We start from the raw sequence: 15,543 nt of genomic DNA, 5'->3' as shown, positions 1-15,543 counted from the left end.
GCGGTTGAAGCTGGAAAGGGAGGAGGTGATGATGCGGTTGAGGATGCAGCTTATGTGGGCAATGAAGGATATCGAAGACAAGGCCCGAGCCCACTTTTTATTTTGTGTTGATGTTTTTCTGAACAATTTATATGGTCTGTAATAAACAATAGTAACTAGGATGAAGGATCCATGATCCTTAAGACAATTTGCGGGGGTGACCAAGGTGGAGGGATCCTCTGTTTGTGGGGATGAAGCCTTTGTTGCCCCTGTTTTTTAATTTCCCTGCACTTTATGAACTATTAGTAACTTTCACTTAACCCGGATGGATGGTCCATCTTTTCGTATGGTGAAGTCCGGGTTAAGAATTTTGGATAAGTCCTCGGTGCTTATTTTAATTAATATATAAATCTTTTGACTTTTTACTTGTTATTTATTTTCAAAAATTTTATTAGATATACTCTTAACATTGTTGAGACTTTGATAAATAATTTTAAGCAAAAGATTGTTAGAATAAAAGATCCTTATGAAAATCGTTTAGGATAGAATATCCTTAAGGAAAAAATATTAGGAAAGAATATCCTTAACAGTTGATAAAAGTGTTTAGGATAGAGTATGCTTAAAATAGGGTAAAAGTTTTTAGGATATAGTATCCTTAAAATAGGGTAAAATATCTTTAGTAGTAAAACAATTTTAAGGGAATAACCTTCTAAACTGAAAGATCCAAAATTATTTCAACGAATATCATACATAAGTTAATTAGAAGAAAACATACCAGAAGGTCAAGATAGACCTAAGTTACCAGAAGTGTTGAATTCTCAATGATCCTTGAAGGAATAGCTTTAGGATCCGGGATCCTTATATTTTTGATCTTCACAAAGAACTTAGTAAGTCTGTTGCAAATAATTCATAAGGTTAACTGGGATCAAACCCATTAAGTTGGGGACAAGCCCAAATAATATACTGGGGACAAGCCCGTGCAACTGGGGACAAGCCCGAGTAATCTGGGGACAAGCCCGTGTAACTGGGGACAAGCCCGTGTAATCTGGGGACAAGCCCGTGCAACTGGGGACAAGCCCGTGTAATCTGGGGACAAGCCCGTGCAACTGGTGTTAAACTGGGGACAAGCCCAAATACTGGGGACTGGCCCAAAGATACGGATGTTAACTGGCGACATGGCCCTTGAGAAGAGGTGAAAACCCCTTAAACCTTAGGAAATGGTACGTCTACCATTATTCGTAGGATCCTCCATATAGCCGGAGACAACGAAATTGTCAGCCACTAAGCGTGTACTGGTCCCGCTGCCCCGAACTATACGTCGGATAGCGTGCGCAACTGGCGATCATGAGAAAGGTGAAAACCTTTAAACCTTAGGGGATATGACCATCAGGGGTCATACCCAATCGTGGGCAAGGCCAAGGGAAATAGTAAAGTACCTTATATGTAAAGGAGAGGTGGCCAACCTCTTAGACATTGAACCTCTCATTGAAATCTGCATTGTTACTTAAAAACTTGGAAAAGATAAATGTTAAGAATATATTATCCTTAGAATAACAAGAATATAAAATAGATAAGTAATCAGATAGATATTACTGATTTTAGGATCCTTGATCCTTTAAGAATAATATATCCTCTCAGGATACTGGATCCTGATTAGAAAAAGTACTTCTTTAGGTGGATAGCATTCCATGCTCTTGGTAGTCTATTGCCTTCCATTTTGAGCAAATGATATGCCCCCTTTCCTGCTTCCGACTCAATCTGATAAGGTCCTTCCCATTTGGGCGCTAGCTTCCCATCAGCTGGATTTGTTGTGTTTTGGAAGGCTTTCCTTAACACCAAATCTCCTTCTTGAAATCTTTGGATTCTGATATTTTTGTTGTATGCTCCAGCTAACCTTTGTTGATAAGCTGCCATTTTGATCTTTGCTAGGTCTCTGAGTTCTTCTATAGTATCCAAGTCTTCAAGAAGGGTTTCTTCATTGGCTACAGGACCACGGATGCTCGTTCTTGCCGTAGGAACCACCATTTCTGTGGGAATTACTGCTTTTGATCCAAACACCAATGGGAAGGGTGTTTGGCCTGTTGCATTTTTGGGCGTAGTCCTGTCTGCCCAAAGAACATAAGAAAGTTCTTCAGCCCATTTTCCCTTCTTGGATCCTAGCTTCTTCTTTAGATTGTTGATGATGATCTTGTTGCTAGACTCAGCTTGACCATTGGCTTGGGGATGAACCAGAGTGGAAGTAATCATTTTGATGCCCCAACTGTCACAAAAGTTAGTGGTTCTATTCCCGATAAACTGGGAACCATTGTCACAAACAATTTCAGCAGGAATACCAAATCTAGTTATAATATTTCGTTTAATAAAAGATATTACTTCCCTTTCTCGGACTTGTACAAATGCTTCTGCCTCAATCCATTTGGAGAAGTAGTCAGTCATGGCAAGCATAAAGATATTTCCACCGGGTGCTTTTGGTAGCTTGCCTACAATATTCATACCCCATTTCATGAAAGGCCATGAGGAGGATATAGGATTTAAAGGCTCCGCCGGCTGATGAAGGATGTTTGCATGTCTTTGACAAGCATCACATTTCCTTGAATACTCAACTGCATCCTTCTTCATTGTTGGCCAGAAGTATCCAGTTCTAAGTATTCTAGAAAATAATGCTCTTACACCTGTGTGATTGCCGCAATCTCCTTCATGAAAATCCTTGAGTACTTCTTTGATCTCAGGATCCTCAATGCACCTCAAGTATGGACCTGCAAGAGATTTTCTATATAGCATATCATCTAATAAAATGTACCGTGATACCTTGATTTTGAAGGATCTGGGATTCTCTGTTGTTGGAATTTCTCCTGTTTGGATGTACTTTTTGATCGGGAGGATCCAGGATCCTTGATTATCCGAGGATAATGGATCCCAAAGTACAATCTGCTTATCACTTGTTATTTCCCCAACTTCTTGCTCTCATATTGCTGGCGAGAGTATGTGAATAATTGGGATCTTCGTATCTTCTGGAATTTTCAAATATGAGGCTAAATTTGCCAAAGCATCCGCCCCCGCATTTTCTTCTCTTGGTACCTGTACAATGCTAAATAATTCGAAGGATTTTGCTAATTCCTTAACAACATCTAGGTATCTGATTAGTTTTTCTCCTTTAACAGCATATGAGCCATTAAAGTGGTTAACAATCAATAATGAGTCTATATATACTTGAAGATACCTGATCCTCATGCACTTAGCTAGTTGCAAACCTGCAATCAAAGCCTCATATTCGGCTTCATTGTTTGTTGCTTGAAACTCACAGGCTATAGACTGGGTTAATATGTCCCCCTGTGGTGATTTCAGTAGGATCCCTAATCCTGTTCCTCTTACATTGGATGCTCCATCTATGAAGAGTATCCAAGGATCCTTGGTCTTTTCCAGTTGTTGGACTTCCAAGTCAGCTTCTTTTTGTAGATCACTAGTGAAATCAGCCACAAACTCCGCTAGTGCTTGATATTTGATTGCTGTTCTTGGCTCATATTGGATATCATATGCACTTAACTTCACTGCCCATTTGGCCATTCTACCTGATAACTCTGGTTTTCTAAGAACATTCTTCACAGGATAATTCTCAAAATAATAGGATGAGTTTCAAAATAATGTCTTAATTTAGTGGATGCCATAATGAGTGCAAGAATTAACTTTTCCAAATGAGAATACCTAGCTTCCGCATCTAGAAGACTTTTACTTACATAGTAAACGGGATGCTGTTCACCTTTATGATCCTTCACCAAGACGACACTTACTGCGTTTCCTGAGACGGCTAAATACAGGTATAAGGCTTCTCCATCCACAAGTTTCATTAGGGCTGGAGCTGAGGATAATTAATCCTTCAAGGCTGTAAGCGCAGCCTCATGCCTTTCCGTCCATTCAAACTTTTTATTCTTCCTAAGAATGTCGTAGAAGTCCTTGCACTTCTCGGAGGATCTTAAGATGAACCTATTGAGGGCAGCTATTCTTCCTGTGAGTCTTTGAACATCCTTTGTGTTTGCAGGAGATTTCAAATTGAGGATGACTTCAATCTGCTCGGGGCTTGCTTCAATTCCTCTCTACGTCACCATAAGAAATTTTCCAGCCTTAACACCAAGGTGGCATTTTGACGGATTCAATTTCATGTTATATTGGTCGAGGATATTGAATGCTTCCTCGAGGTCTCTAAGGTGATCCTAAGATTTCTTTGATTTTACCACCATATCATCTATGTAGACCTCCATAGTCTTACCCAACTGATCCTTGATCATCATGTTGACTAATCTTCGGTATGTTGCCCCTGCATTTCTTAGTCCAAACGGCATAGCAGTATAACAGTATATGTCGGTAGGAGTCATGAATGCTGTATCCTCTTGATCAGATGGTTCCATCTGAATTTGTTGAAATCCAGAGGAAGCATCCATAAAGGTAAGCATTTCATGTCCTGCCGTTGCATCCACCATGGAATCTATATGTGGTAATGGGAAAGGATCCTTGGAGCATGCCTTGTTTAAATCAGTGAAATCGACACACACCCTCCACTTTCCATTCTTTTTTGAAACAACGACCACATTAGCTAGCCATCAAGGATACAGAACCTCTCTGATCATACCGGCCTTAAGAAGTTTTTCAACTTCTTCTTGTATGATCTTGTTCCTCTCAGGAGCGAATTTCCTTCGCTTCTGATGGACGGGTTTAACAGATATATCAAGGCGAAGTTTGTGAGTGATTACCTCTTTTGAAATACCTATAATGTCCGAGTGCTTGAAGGCAAAAGTATATCTTATTCACCCTAAGAAGGATATTATATCGTGCTCAATCTTACTAGGGATACTAGATCCTAAGAACACCTTTATTTCTGGATCTTCGGGGTCCAATAATACTTCTTTAAGGTCTTTTTCCCGAGCTTCCAGCACGTTCCTAGGATGTGGCTGTAATTGCTATGCTATGGTTGGCTTGGCTGTTGGCTTCATTGATGATGAATAATAGTTCTTAGCCTCTGCTTGGTCGCCTACTATCTTTACAACTCCCCAAGGAGTAGGTAGCTTGATGCACTGGTGATAAGTTGAGGCTACAACCTTTATTCCATGGATCCAAGGCCTACCTAAAATAACATTGCAACAGGAAAGGTTATCTATAACACAAAACTTTTGGTATGAATTTAACCCTTCGATATAAATTGGAAGGTTAATGTCCCCCAGTGTCTTCTTGGTTTCGCCACTGAAACCAACTAGCACCGAAGTTCTAGGAATGATTTCTGAATCCTATACGTTCATCTTCTTAAGGACATCATGTTGGATAATATTGACCGAGCTGCCGCCGTCTACTAGGATCCTGCGTACATAATGGTTAGAGATATATAAAGTAATAATCAAACCGTCGTGATGAGGATCCTGTATGTTCATTTTGTCTTCCTCATCGAAGAAGATTCTCTTGTCTGTTGTTAGGGTGGTTGACACGATTGGTTGATCTCCGTTATCCATCTTTATCTCTTTAGCGAGTCTTTTTGATGCAGAGAAAGAAGTTCCACATATGTCTGAACCACCTGAAATGAAATTGACCGTTCGCACATCCAGCTTGTCCTGATGAGGATCCTGGATCCTTGAACTGAAGAAGATTCTCTGATCAGTCACTCGAGTAGTGGGGATGAGCGGTCTTCTCTCGTCGTCCAGTTTGAATTCTACTACGGGATCTTCTCTTATGGCACAAGAATCTTGAAATAATTCGTAGCCTCTGGAGACAAAGTTGATCACATGAGCATCTGGCGGTGGCGGTGTTGCTTTCTGTGGAAGGTCTTCAGGATCTTGGATCTTGGATTTCTTCCTTCCCAAGAGTTATTTAGAGTGACCCTTGCTCAGGAGGTAACCAATTTCTCTCCTTAAGCCGATGCATTCGTCTGTTGCGTGGCCAAAATCTTTGTGGAAAGCGCACCACTTAGACTTGTCCTTGAAGCCGACAACCTTCTTATTTTTTCGGGGCCACCTTGCTTTTTCTCCCAGATCCTTCATGGCACAGATCAAGCCATGAGTATCCACAGAGAAACAATAATCGGATATGCAAGGATAGTATTCATCGTCATCTCCTTCTTCAACTGCCCGCACGTTGTGATTATTGGGCTTGGCATACGGCTTTGAATTGTTGTTCCTATTCTAGGATCCTTTATTCTTCTCGGGAGTTTCTTGTTTCGTTTGTCCTCCAAGACGATCCTGGATCCTTTTGTGTTCTTTCAATCGGATGTATCTTAAGGCCCTGTTTCTGACTTCGTCTAATGTCCTGCATGGAGTCATCACTAAATCATCATAAAAGGGGGAGCTCTTCTGAATTCCCATCTTGAATGCTTCAACAACAGTAGTCATGTCAAGATTTGGGATTTCTAGAGCTTCCTTCCCAAATCTGGTGACGAAATCCCTAAGAGATTCATCACTAGGTTGGACAACACGATATAAATCACAGGTTAACCTCTCAAATTTCCGACTACAGGAAAATTGAGTGTTAAACAAGTTAACTAAGTGAGAGAAAGAAGTAATTGAAAAGGGAGGAAGACTTAGCAGCCATTTTAGAGCGGCTCCCGTTAGTGTGGATCCAAAGCTCTTGCATAAGCAAGCTTCTTTGAGTCTCTCCGGAATAGGATTGATCTCCATCCTTTCCCTATACCGTGCTACATGTTCTTCAGGATCAGTGGTCCCGTCGTAAGTCTTCATATTCGGAGTCTGGAACAGCTTCGGGATTTTAGCATCACAGATAAGCGGAGCGAATCTGGATACTCTGTGGCTTCCCTCAGGTATCTCGGGAATTGGTCTTATGACCCCGGGAACACTGGATATCATATACTTGAGCTTCTGCAGCTCCTTGGCCATAGCTTGGTTAATACCTGCATCCTGCATGGAACCACAGTTAGCATATAAGGATAAAAGATCGTACAAGTTACCTCTTTGCTGAGTGAAGGTTGGCATCTCGGATGAGTAGATGGAATAGGAGGAGTCTGCGATAAGAGTTGGTCCTCCAGAGGCTAGAGTTTGCATGGGGATTATGTCTCCTTCATGGACTTCAGAGGATCGTTGATGTTGGACGCCTGAGGATCCTTGATTCGGAAAGAAGGATCCTTGATTCGGGATGAAGGATCCTTGAGGTTGGGTACCATAGGATCCTTGTGGAAGGATGACTGATCCTTGCCGATAATATGAGGATCCTTGATTCTGCTGACCCATGGATCCCTGTTGAAGGATAGATGATCCTGGCTGAAATAGCGAGGATCCTTGAGTCTGTTGACCCATGGACCCTTGTTGAAGGATAGATGATCCTTGGGACAATTGAGCCATGGATTATGGACTGGTGAAATCCAGCATCCTTGGCATCAAGGGGGTGAGATCCTCTGCCGGCCTCTTATTCTTCTTGTGTTGGTGCATGATGTCAGTAGTTCAGTATCTTGTGTTTTGTATGTGTCTGTAATCGTTTTAGATTGTTTGTTTGGTTTTGAATATTGTTTTGTATAAGTTCGCCTGGGATGTAAGCGAACTTGTGAAGCGAAGTTATCACAACTTCGCCTAGTATGTTAGGCGAAGTTGTCGAGGTCTATTTAAACCTCCACTTCGGCTTAAAAGGTTAAGTTTTTCCAGAACGTGGGTCAGTGATTATTGATATCACGTGTTGAAGCTTGGAAATATATCGAGTTTAAAGTATTACCTTGTGTGTTTGTTCTATTGATTCAATGTGTTATCTATCTTACACTCGTATCGTATTACGTTGGGATTCCGCACCCTAGTGTTACGAGATATTCCTGTGTAGATCCGGCTGGGAACCTACAATTGGTATTAGAGCATTTGCTCGTGATTGTGTGGTTCGGGATTATCACACGGGTGTTAAGATCGTTCCGTTCGACTATTTGCGGAACGAGTTTACGTTGAAATACCGAGTTTTTGTGTCTTGCCCATATTCCACCATCAAATATACCCCAAAACACCTTCGGATACCTCGCAATACACCCAGCTAAAACCTGCAAAACCTCGTGTTCATCAAGCGAAGTTGCCGTCAGCTTACGTAGGGTTTAAGCGAACTTATAGGGTTTAAGCGAAGTTACTGAAGCGAAGTTAATAAAAGGCGAAGTTATCAGCGAGGTTGAGTGTTCAGCGAAGTTAAGCTTCAAGCGAAGTTGTAACAACTTCGCTATCTGCTTACTGTTCACAGAAAGTATATATTTTTTTTAATTTTGAGTCTTATTTCTTTCAACTATGACTTCAATAAACATCACAGAACTGGTAAAGATGGAGGTTGAAGCCGGTTCAGCAACTAAAGCTTCAAAACTGCTTAAGGGTACCGATTTCGTTGCATGGAAAGATCGGCTTGAACAGTATGTGAAGTATCAAGATGCTAAGATGTGGGTTTGCATTCAAGACGGGTACATTCCACCAACATCCTTGTTTGAAGGTCGTGAACAGATTAAAAAGTACAGTAAAATGGAAGAGGATGAAAAGAAAATGTATGAGGCAGAGAGTAAAGCGCATGCATCTATAACAATGGCACTTCCACAAGAGATTCTCCATACTTTCAAAAAATACAAAACTGCTAGAGAACTATGGGAAGCGCTAGAAAATAGATACGAAGGTAATGTTGGGATACGTACCTCCAAGACAAAGCTGCTTAAGACTCAATTCTCCGTATTCAAGTATCTGAAAAACGAATCACTTGATGATATTATCACACGATATTATCATTTGATGAACGACTAAATAATTACTCCATTGAATACAAGGAAGAAGAGGTAGCAGAGAAACTTCTTGATGCTCTCCCACCGAAATGGGAAATGTACACTGTTCTGATGAGAGAAGATAAAGACTTTGCCAAGATTGATTTGGAAACAATGGTCAATAAGTTACGAAATTTTGAACTTAACATGGTTCGGAAGGAGACACCAACTGACCAGGTTCAGGATCCGGGAATGTATGGTGCGAAAGTCACTCCAAGCTCAAGTTCAAAATCAGAGTCCTCTGCCTACTACTCAAAGGGAGAATCAAACTCAACTCAAGATGGTCATGTGATTCTCAATATGGATGGTGACATATGTTTCGTAGCTGGAGGTAGTAATCCTTCAAAACCTCAAGCCACAACTGGAAATTTCTCATCAAATGTTCCAAGCTATAACTACTCACAGATGCCCATGAGTGTTAAATCAGCTGAACAGCAGTTTGCTCTCTATGCATCCTTTATTGCATCGTATGAGAACTACATCAAAGGTAAAATAGTCGACCCTGCAACTTTGGATGAAGACTATGATCAGATCGATGCTGATGATTTGGAAGAGATGGACCTGCAGTGGCAGATGGCTATGATAGTAAGAAGGGTAAAGAGATTCATGAAGAAAACGGGTAGAAAGTTCGTTGGAGAAAGACCAGGGTTTGATAAATCAAAGGTTCGATGTTACAACTATCAACAAAATGGTCACTTCGCTAAGGAATGTACAAATGAGAGAGTCGAACGAAGTCAGACCAGGCCTGCACAACAGAATGGGGGTGGTAGTGAAAATAAGGCTATGGTATCTCAACAGAACGGTCGATACAACTGGAATATAAAAGTTGAGGAGATGTTCGAACAGGCAAATCTGGTAAACATTGAAACTGGAGGAAGTGAGAGGGAGACGGGAGAAAATCAAGCATATATGGCAGAAGTGAACGATCAGCTCTCTGAGGTAAGTTCTGAACTTCATTGTGAACAATGTGAAAACCTGTCTGAACAATTGAAAACATTAACTGATCAGTTTGTTAGTTTGGACACACAATTTAAAACCTTAAAAGAAGATCATCACTATACTAAAACTAGAGAAAACAGTTACTCGGTAAAAATAAAAGCTAGTGAAAAGGATATCAGAAGTCTTAAAGCCACTCTAGCTGAAAAAATACAAGTAATTGATCTCAGTTATGAAGTTTTAGAAGAAAAAACCAAACTAATTGCTGAAAGGGATAAACAGATAGCTGATTACCAGGTAAAAGTGGTGGAACTGAATAGAATAATTGAACAATTTAGAAATTCTTCTAATATGTTACATCACATAATCAGTGTTCAACGTTCCCCGGTTAACAAAGGGGGAATTGGATTCTCTGAAGTTCCACCACCATACAACAATAACTATACTTATGATCCTAGTGATCATCAATCTGCGAATGTTGAGATTAGTCAGACAGTTCCAATCAAAGTTTCTACTAAAGAAACTGAAGTTAATAAGAGCAAAACGAGTAAGTCAAGTTCTAATGTTGCGATTTCTGTCCCTAGCTCTGTCTCATCAAATTCGGACAAGTCATCCGAATTGGGTGAGATAAAAGAAGAGGTCGTGTTACTAAAACGTGGGGAGGAATATAAGCCCGATGAAAAGAAATCTTCCCTAAATCTGTTCGTCCCACCATATGTTAGACAAACGGGTAGTAACGCAACATCGAAGTCTGCAACAACTATTGAGACGAAAGTTCAAAACAGAAGTTGTTTCAGATTCAATAAAGTTGGACACCTTGTTGCTGATTGTCCTCTAAAACAGAGAAAATTTAGAGGTATGAGGCCTCCGAAAACTGAGAATAAAACGAATACTAATTATGATGCTGATAAGAATGTGAACACACCAAATTTCAGTCATTGACTAATCCAAGACTTCAAAAAAATCAGTCTCATTTTTTCCCAGTAAATTACCAATCCTACAATTATAATTCAGTTAATTCTCGAAGGTTTGGATGGCCTCATAGCCAGTCCTCTAGAAGGTTTCTTTTCAGAACTTACAGAAACCACCCTCAAACTGACTTTGGGCAACCAAAGTACTGGATGCCTGACAACAGATTTAATCGACCCAAGACCAGTAGGTCTTGGGTCCCCAGATTTTAATCTTCTTCTTTTATTGTGCAGGAACAGTCAAACAGGGCTGTAAACAATATGTGGGTTGTTGACAGTGGCTGTTCCCGGCACATGACTGGTAACAAGAAATTGTTACGTGACTGGAAATCTGTTCAAGGAGGAAGGGTTAGTTTCGCTGGAGAGAGTGGAGGAAGAATCAGTGGTATTGGAACTGTAACGAATGGAAGAATGAAGTTAGAGAAGGTGAATTTTGTGGAAGAGTTGAAGCATAACTTGTTAAGTGTATCTCAGATTTGTGACAAATAATACACGGTGCATTTTACTAAAAATGAGGCAATCGTTCTTTATCCTGGTTTCAAGATATCAAAGGACTGGGTAGTGATGAAATCTCCAAGAGAAAAGAACACGTATGTAATGGATATGAGGTCAACTGAGATGACAACAGAAGAGTCATGTCTTCTGTCAAAGGCAACTGAGTCTGAGTCAGAGTTATGGCATCGAAGAATGGGACATATACATCTTCGCAAAATGAATTACATTGTCAAGAATGGGCTGGTACTTGGAGTTCCCTTGAAGAATTTTAACTTTGAAAATCAATGCTTGTCGTGCAAGAAAGGAAAGCAACACAAAAAGACTCATCACTCTAAGAAGGTTAACTCAATTGTCAGCACCCTAGACCTACTGCACATGGATCTCTTTGGTCCTGTGAATGTAAAGAGTCTAGGTGGAACGTCATCCTGCTTGGTTGTAACCGATGATTACTCTCGATATTCTTGGGTATACTTTATGAAGGCAAAAGATAAGACAGTTCAGTTGGTGATTAACTTGATTACCAAGGTTGAAAATATTGTTGGGAGAAAGGTTAAGTACATCAGGAGTGATAATGGTACAGAGTTCAAGAACTATCAGATAGAGATGTTCTGCTTACAGAAAGGGATAGAACATCAGTACAGTGCCCCGTATACTCTGCAACAAAATGGAGTAGCTGAGAGGAAGAATAGAACGCTAATCGAAGGAGCCAGAACCATGCTGGCAGATGCTAAACTTCCCGTGGTGTTCTGGGCTGAGGCTGTTGCCACAGCCTGTTATATCCTTAATCACATTGATGAGAAAATTGCTTCACAGATTCTGTATGACGACGAGGAGAACATTGTGCAACGTCCGCAATATGATGAAACTCAACCAACCTCGTCAAGTGTAGTTGATATTCCTGCTGTATCGGATGAAGATGAATTCTACAATCCATTTCACTCTCAGCCTCAATCTCACACCGATGAACTTTCTTCAAATCTTGAGAATGATCTGGAAGTCGGTCCGGTTCAGACTACTAAAATTCACAAGAATCATCCTTTGGAGAACGTGATAGGTAATCCGTCTGACGGTGTTTGAACAAGAAGAAGTTTGGATGAACACACATGTGTTTACGCAAGCATTAAAGACACGGGTATTATAAATGAATGCTTGTACACCTGCTTCATCAGCCAGATTGAACCAAAGAATTATCAAATGGCTCTAAAGGATAGCTCGTGGGTTGAAGCCATGCAGGAAGAACTAGCACAGTTTGAGAAGATGGAAGTATGGAAATTAGTTGAAAAACCACAGAACGTAAACGCTATAGGTACAAAGTGGGTTTTTAAATGTAAGAGAAATGAGAAAGGGATAATCATACGGAACAAGGCAAGATTGGTAGTAAAAGGGTTTAATCAGCAAGAAGGAATCGATTACAACGAAGTGTTTGCTCCTGTGGCAAGATTGGAGGCAATTCGACTATTTCTGGCATTTGCTGCACACAAAGAGATGAAAGTGTTCCAGTTAGATGTGAAAAGTGCCTTTCTTAATGGTAAAGTCGATGAGGTGGTGTATGTTGAACAACCTTCGGGTTTCCCTGACCCATATTTTCCTGATCATGTGTACAAACTGAGTAAAGCTTTATATGGGTTACATCAGGCTCCTCGTGCCTGGTATGCAACCTTGTCCGACTACTTGCTTGTGAATGGGTTCGAAAGAGGAAAGATCGATAGTACGCTGTTTGTTAAGAGAAAAGGGGGAGATTTCCTACTCGTTCAAGTTTATGTGGACGACATCATTTTTGCTGCATCAAAAGTCACCATGTGTCAGGAATTTGAAGCGGTCATGAAGAAGAGGTTTGAGATGAGCGCCACGGGCGAATAACTTTCTTTTTTGGATTGCAGGTAGATCAAAAGAAGGATTGCATGTTTATTCATCAAACAAAATATGTCCATGATGTGCTCAAACGCTTCAAGATGGATGATAGTACCCCATTTGACACTCCAATCTGCGTCAACCACAAACTGGGTGCTGATTCCGACAGTGATGAAGATGTGGATCCCACTCAATATCGAGCAATCATAGGTTCCTTAATGTATCTAACCGCATCTAGACCTGACATTATGTTTGCAGTTTGTCTTTGTGCTCGTTTTCAGGCAAGCCCGAAGGAATATCACATGAAGGGAGTGAAGAGAATCTTGCGGTATCTCAAAGGCAAGCCTAAGTTGGGATTGTGGTACACGAAAGGGGGAGAACTGGATTTGGTAGCTTACACAGATTCTGACTATGGAGGTTGCATTCAGAACAGGAAGTCAACAACCGGTGGATGTCAGTTTCTCGGAGGAAGATTGGTGTCGTGGCAGTGCAAGAAGCAGACCTCAGTAGCCATTTCCACCTGCGAAGCAGAGTACATGGCAGCATCAAAATGCTGCTCCCAGGTTTTATGGATACAACAACAATTGCGCGATTATGGTCTGAATTTCACTCAAACTCCTATTTGCATTGATAACACTGCTGCAATCTCAGTAACTAACAATCCCGTTAAACACAGTAAAACTAAACATATTGACATTCGTCATCATTTTATACGGGATTGTGCTGAGAAGAAATTAATTGTGCTTGAAAAGGTTGACTCTTTGGATAATTTTGCCGATCTTTTTACTAAAGCGTTTGACCGATCCCATTTTCAAAATCTTGTTGAGCTTAATGGGATGATCAATCCCGAGTAACCTTGTTTTCCATTTTATTTAAAAAAAAAACGTTTATATTGTTAAGCCTTCTGAAGCTTATTTTGTTTCAAATATCAAGAAAGGGGCAAGAAAGAATATTTCGAGAATAAGAAAGAACGGGAAGAAGACTCTAAAGATAGATGTGTGCACATTGTTTAATCAGACACTACGGGTCGAAGTCAACTCGGGGTGACTTGGGGAAAGCCAAATACGCTTTGAGAATAGATAGGAGGCATCACAATCTCTCATGTGATATCCATCTTAATTTTGAGCTTAATTGAACCTAATCCATATCACAGAAGCGATGAAAACCATACTAACTTTTATACCTGCATACAACCTGTTTCTTTATGTCAAAATACCGCTGAACACGGATCTGAGTGACAGCCGCTTAATCAGTATGATTTCTGTTTGGATCTTTTCTAAAACAAGCAGGCTCCTCAAGACTGAAATTTGATCCCGTCTATTCTATTTTACTCAAATTTTCGTTTTGTATTCCGCTTTATGGTTTACATTTAAATAACTTGGTTACTTGGTTCCTTGATCGTCAAGTATAAATTTTTACCGGAAATTTTAAACAGCAAGGTGCTCCTTGTGTAAAGGTTCGGTCTTAAAATGGGCGATGTTTTGTTTGTAATTCTCATATTTTTATAAACCAGCGATGTTAACTAAATGACGAAGTTCACTTATAACCAACACAGGTGAAGTTGACCAGCCTTTGACTTGGCGAAGTTAGGTTTGGGGCGAAGTTATCACAACTTCGCCTCTTGGGTTTTCTTCCACCTATATAAAGGGTTGTTGGTCAAACAAGTCAAATTATTTTCAAACCCTCTAACCCTCGGCGAACTTATACCCCGAATCGAACCTTTTATTGTTTGATCTCTGTCAGTGATAAAGGTTTGTAGGATCATTGTGACCCGTAATTCGCAACATTCGATGATAATCAGTGTCTTGATGATCCAATTTGTGGCTTCGGTTGAACGGCTCTTTAAACCCTCGTTCAACAATTCGTGTTAACTGTGTTTTAGTCTTCATATGGTCATCTGAGCCTATATCGGCTACCGATGTCATGTTTTCATTCGCAAAATCGATCAAACACAACCCCAATTGGGTCATTATGTTGCGCCGATTAAAGAAGCGAAGTTAAGGTTTAGGCGAAGTTGCTCATAACTTCGCCGACTGATTAACTTCGCCTCTTCAGAAACTTCAACCATATGTTATATAGTTTATTTCGTTATTACTCAGGCGAAGTTGAGCCACAGCGAAGTTAAACATAAAAGATATCATAACTTCGCCACTAGTAACAGGCGAAGTTATGATCTGTTAAGAAACTATTCTAATTTAGACCGTTTGTTGTGCAGTTATGGCTGCTGTGGCAGGGGCTGGTGGTGCTGGTGGTGACGAGGTGGTGACAACAACCGACAGTTCTTTCCGGGTCACAACATGTATATCACTTTGGATCCGGATGCTAGTGGCATAGACGACTATCGTGAGATCATTTCATTCCTCGTTCGCTCACGTATTTTTCATGCCATCACGACTACTCTTCCCATTTCGCTACCAAATATCGAAGACTTTTGGCGAACGGTTGAATATGACTGTAGAGTTGATCCTCCGGTTATGTGCGCTACAGTGAACAATCAGGTGGTACAATTCTCGGCAGATCAAATAAGGGTTGCTTTACAGTTCGGGGTTGAAACTACAA

This window comes from Bidens hawaiensis, unplaced genomic scaffold (genome assembly GCF_021521415.1).
Source record: "Bidens hawaiensis isolate Kalapana, Puna unplaced genomic scaffold, B.hawaiensis_p1.1 tig00020791_1, whole genome shotgun sequence".
Lineage (NCBI taxonomy): Eukaryota > Viridiplantae > Streptophyta > Magnoliopsida > Asterales > Asteraceae > Bidens > Bidens hawaiensis.
This window is presented reverse-complemented; position numbering follows the sequence as displayed.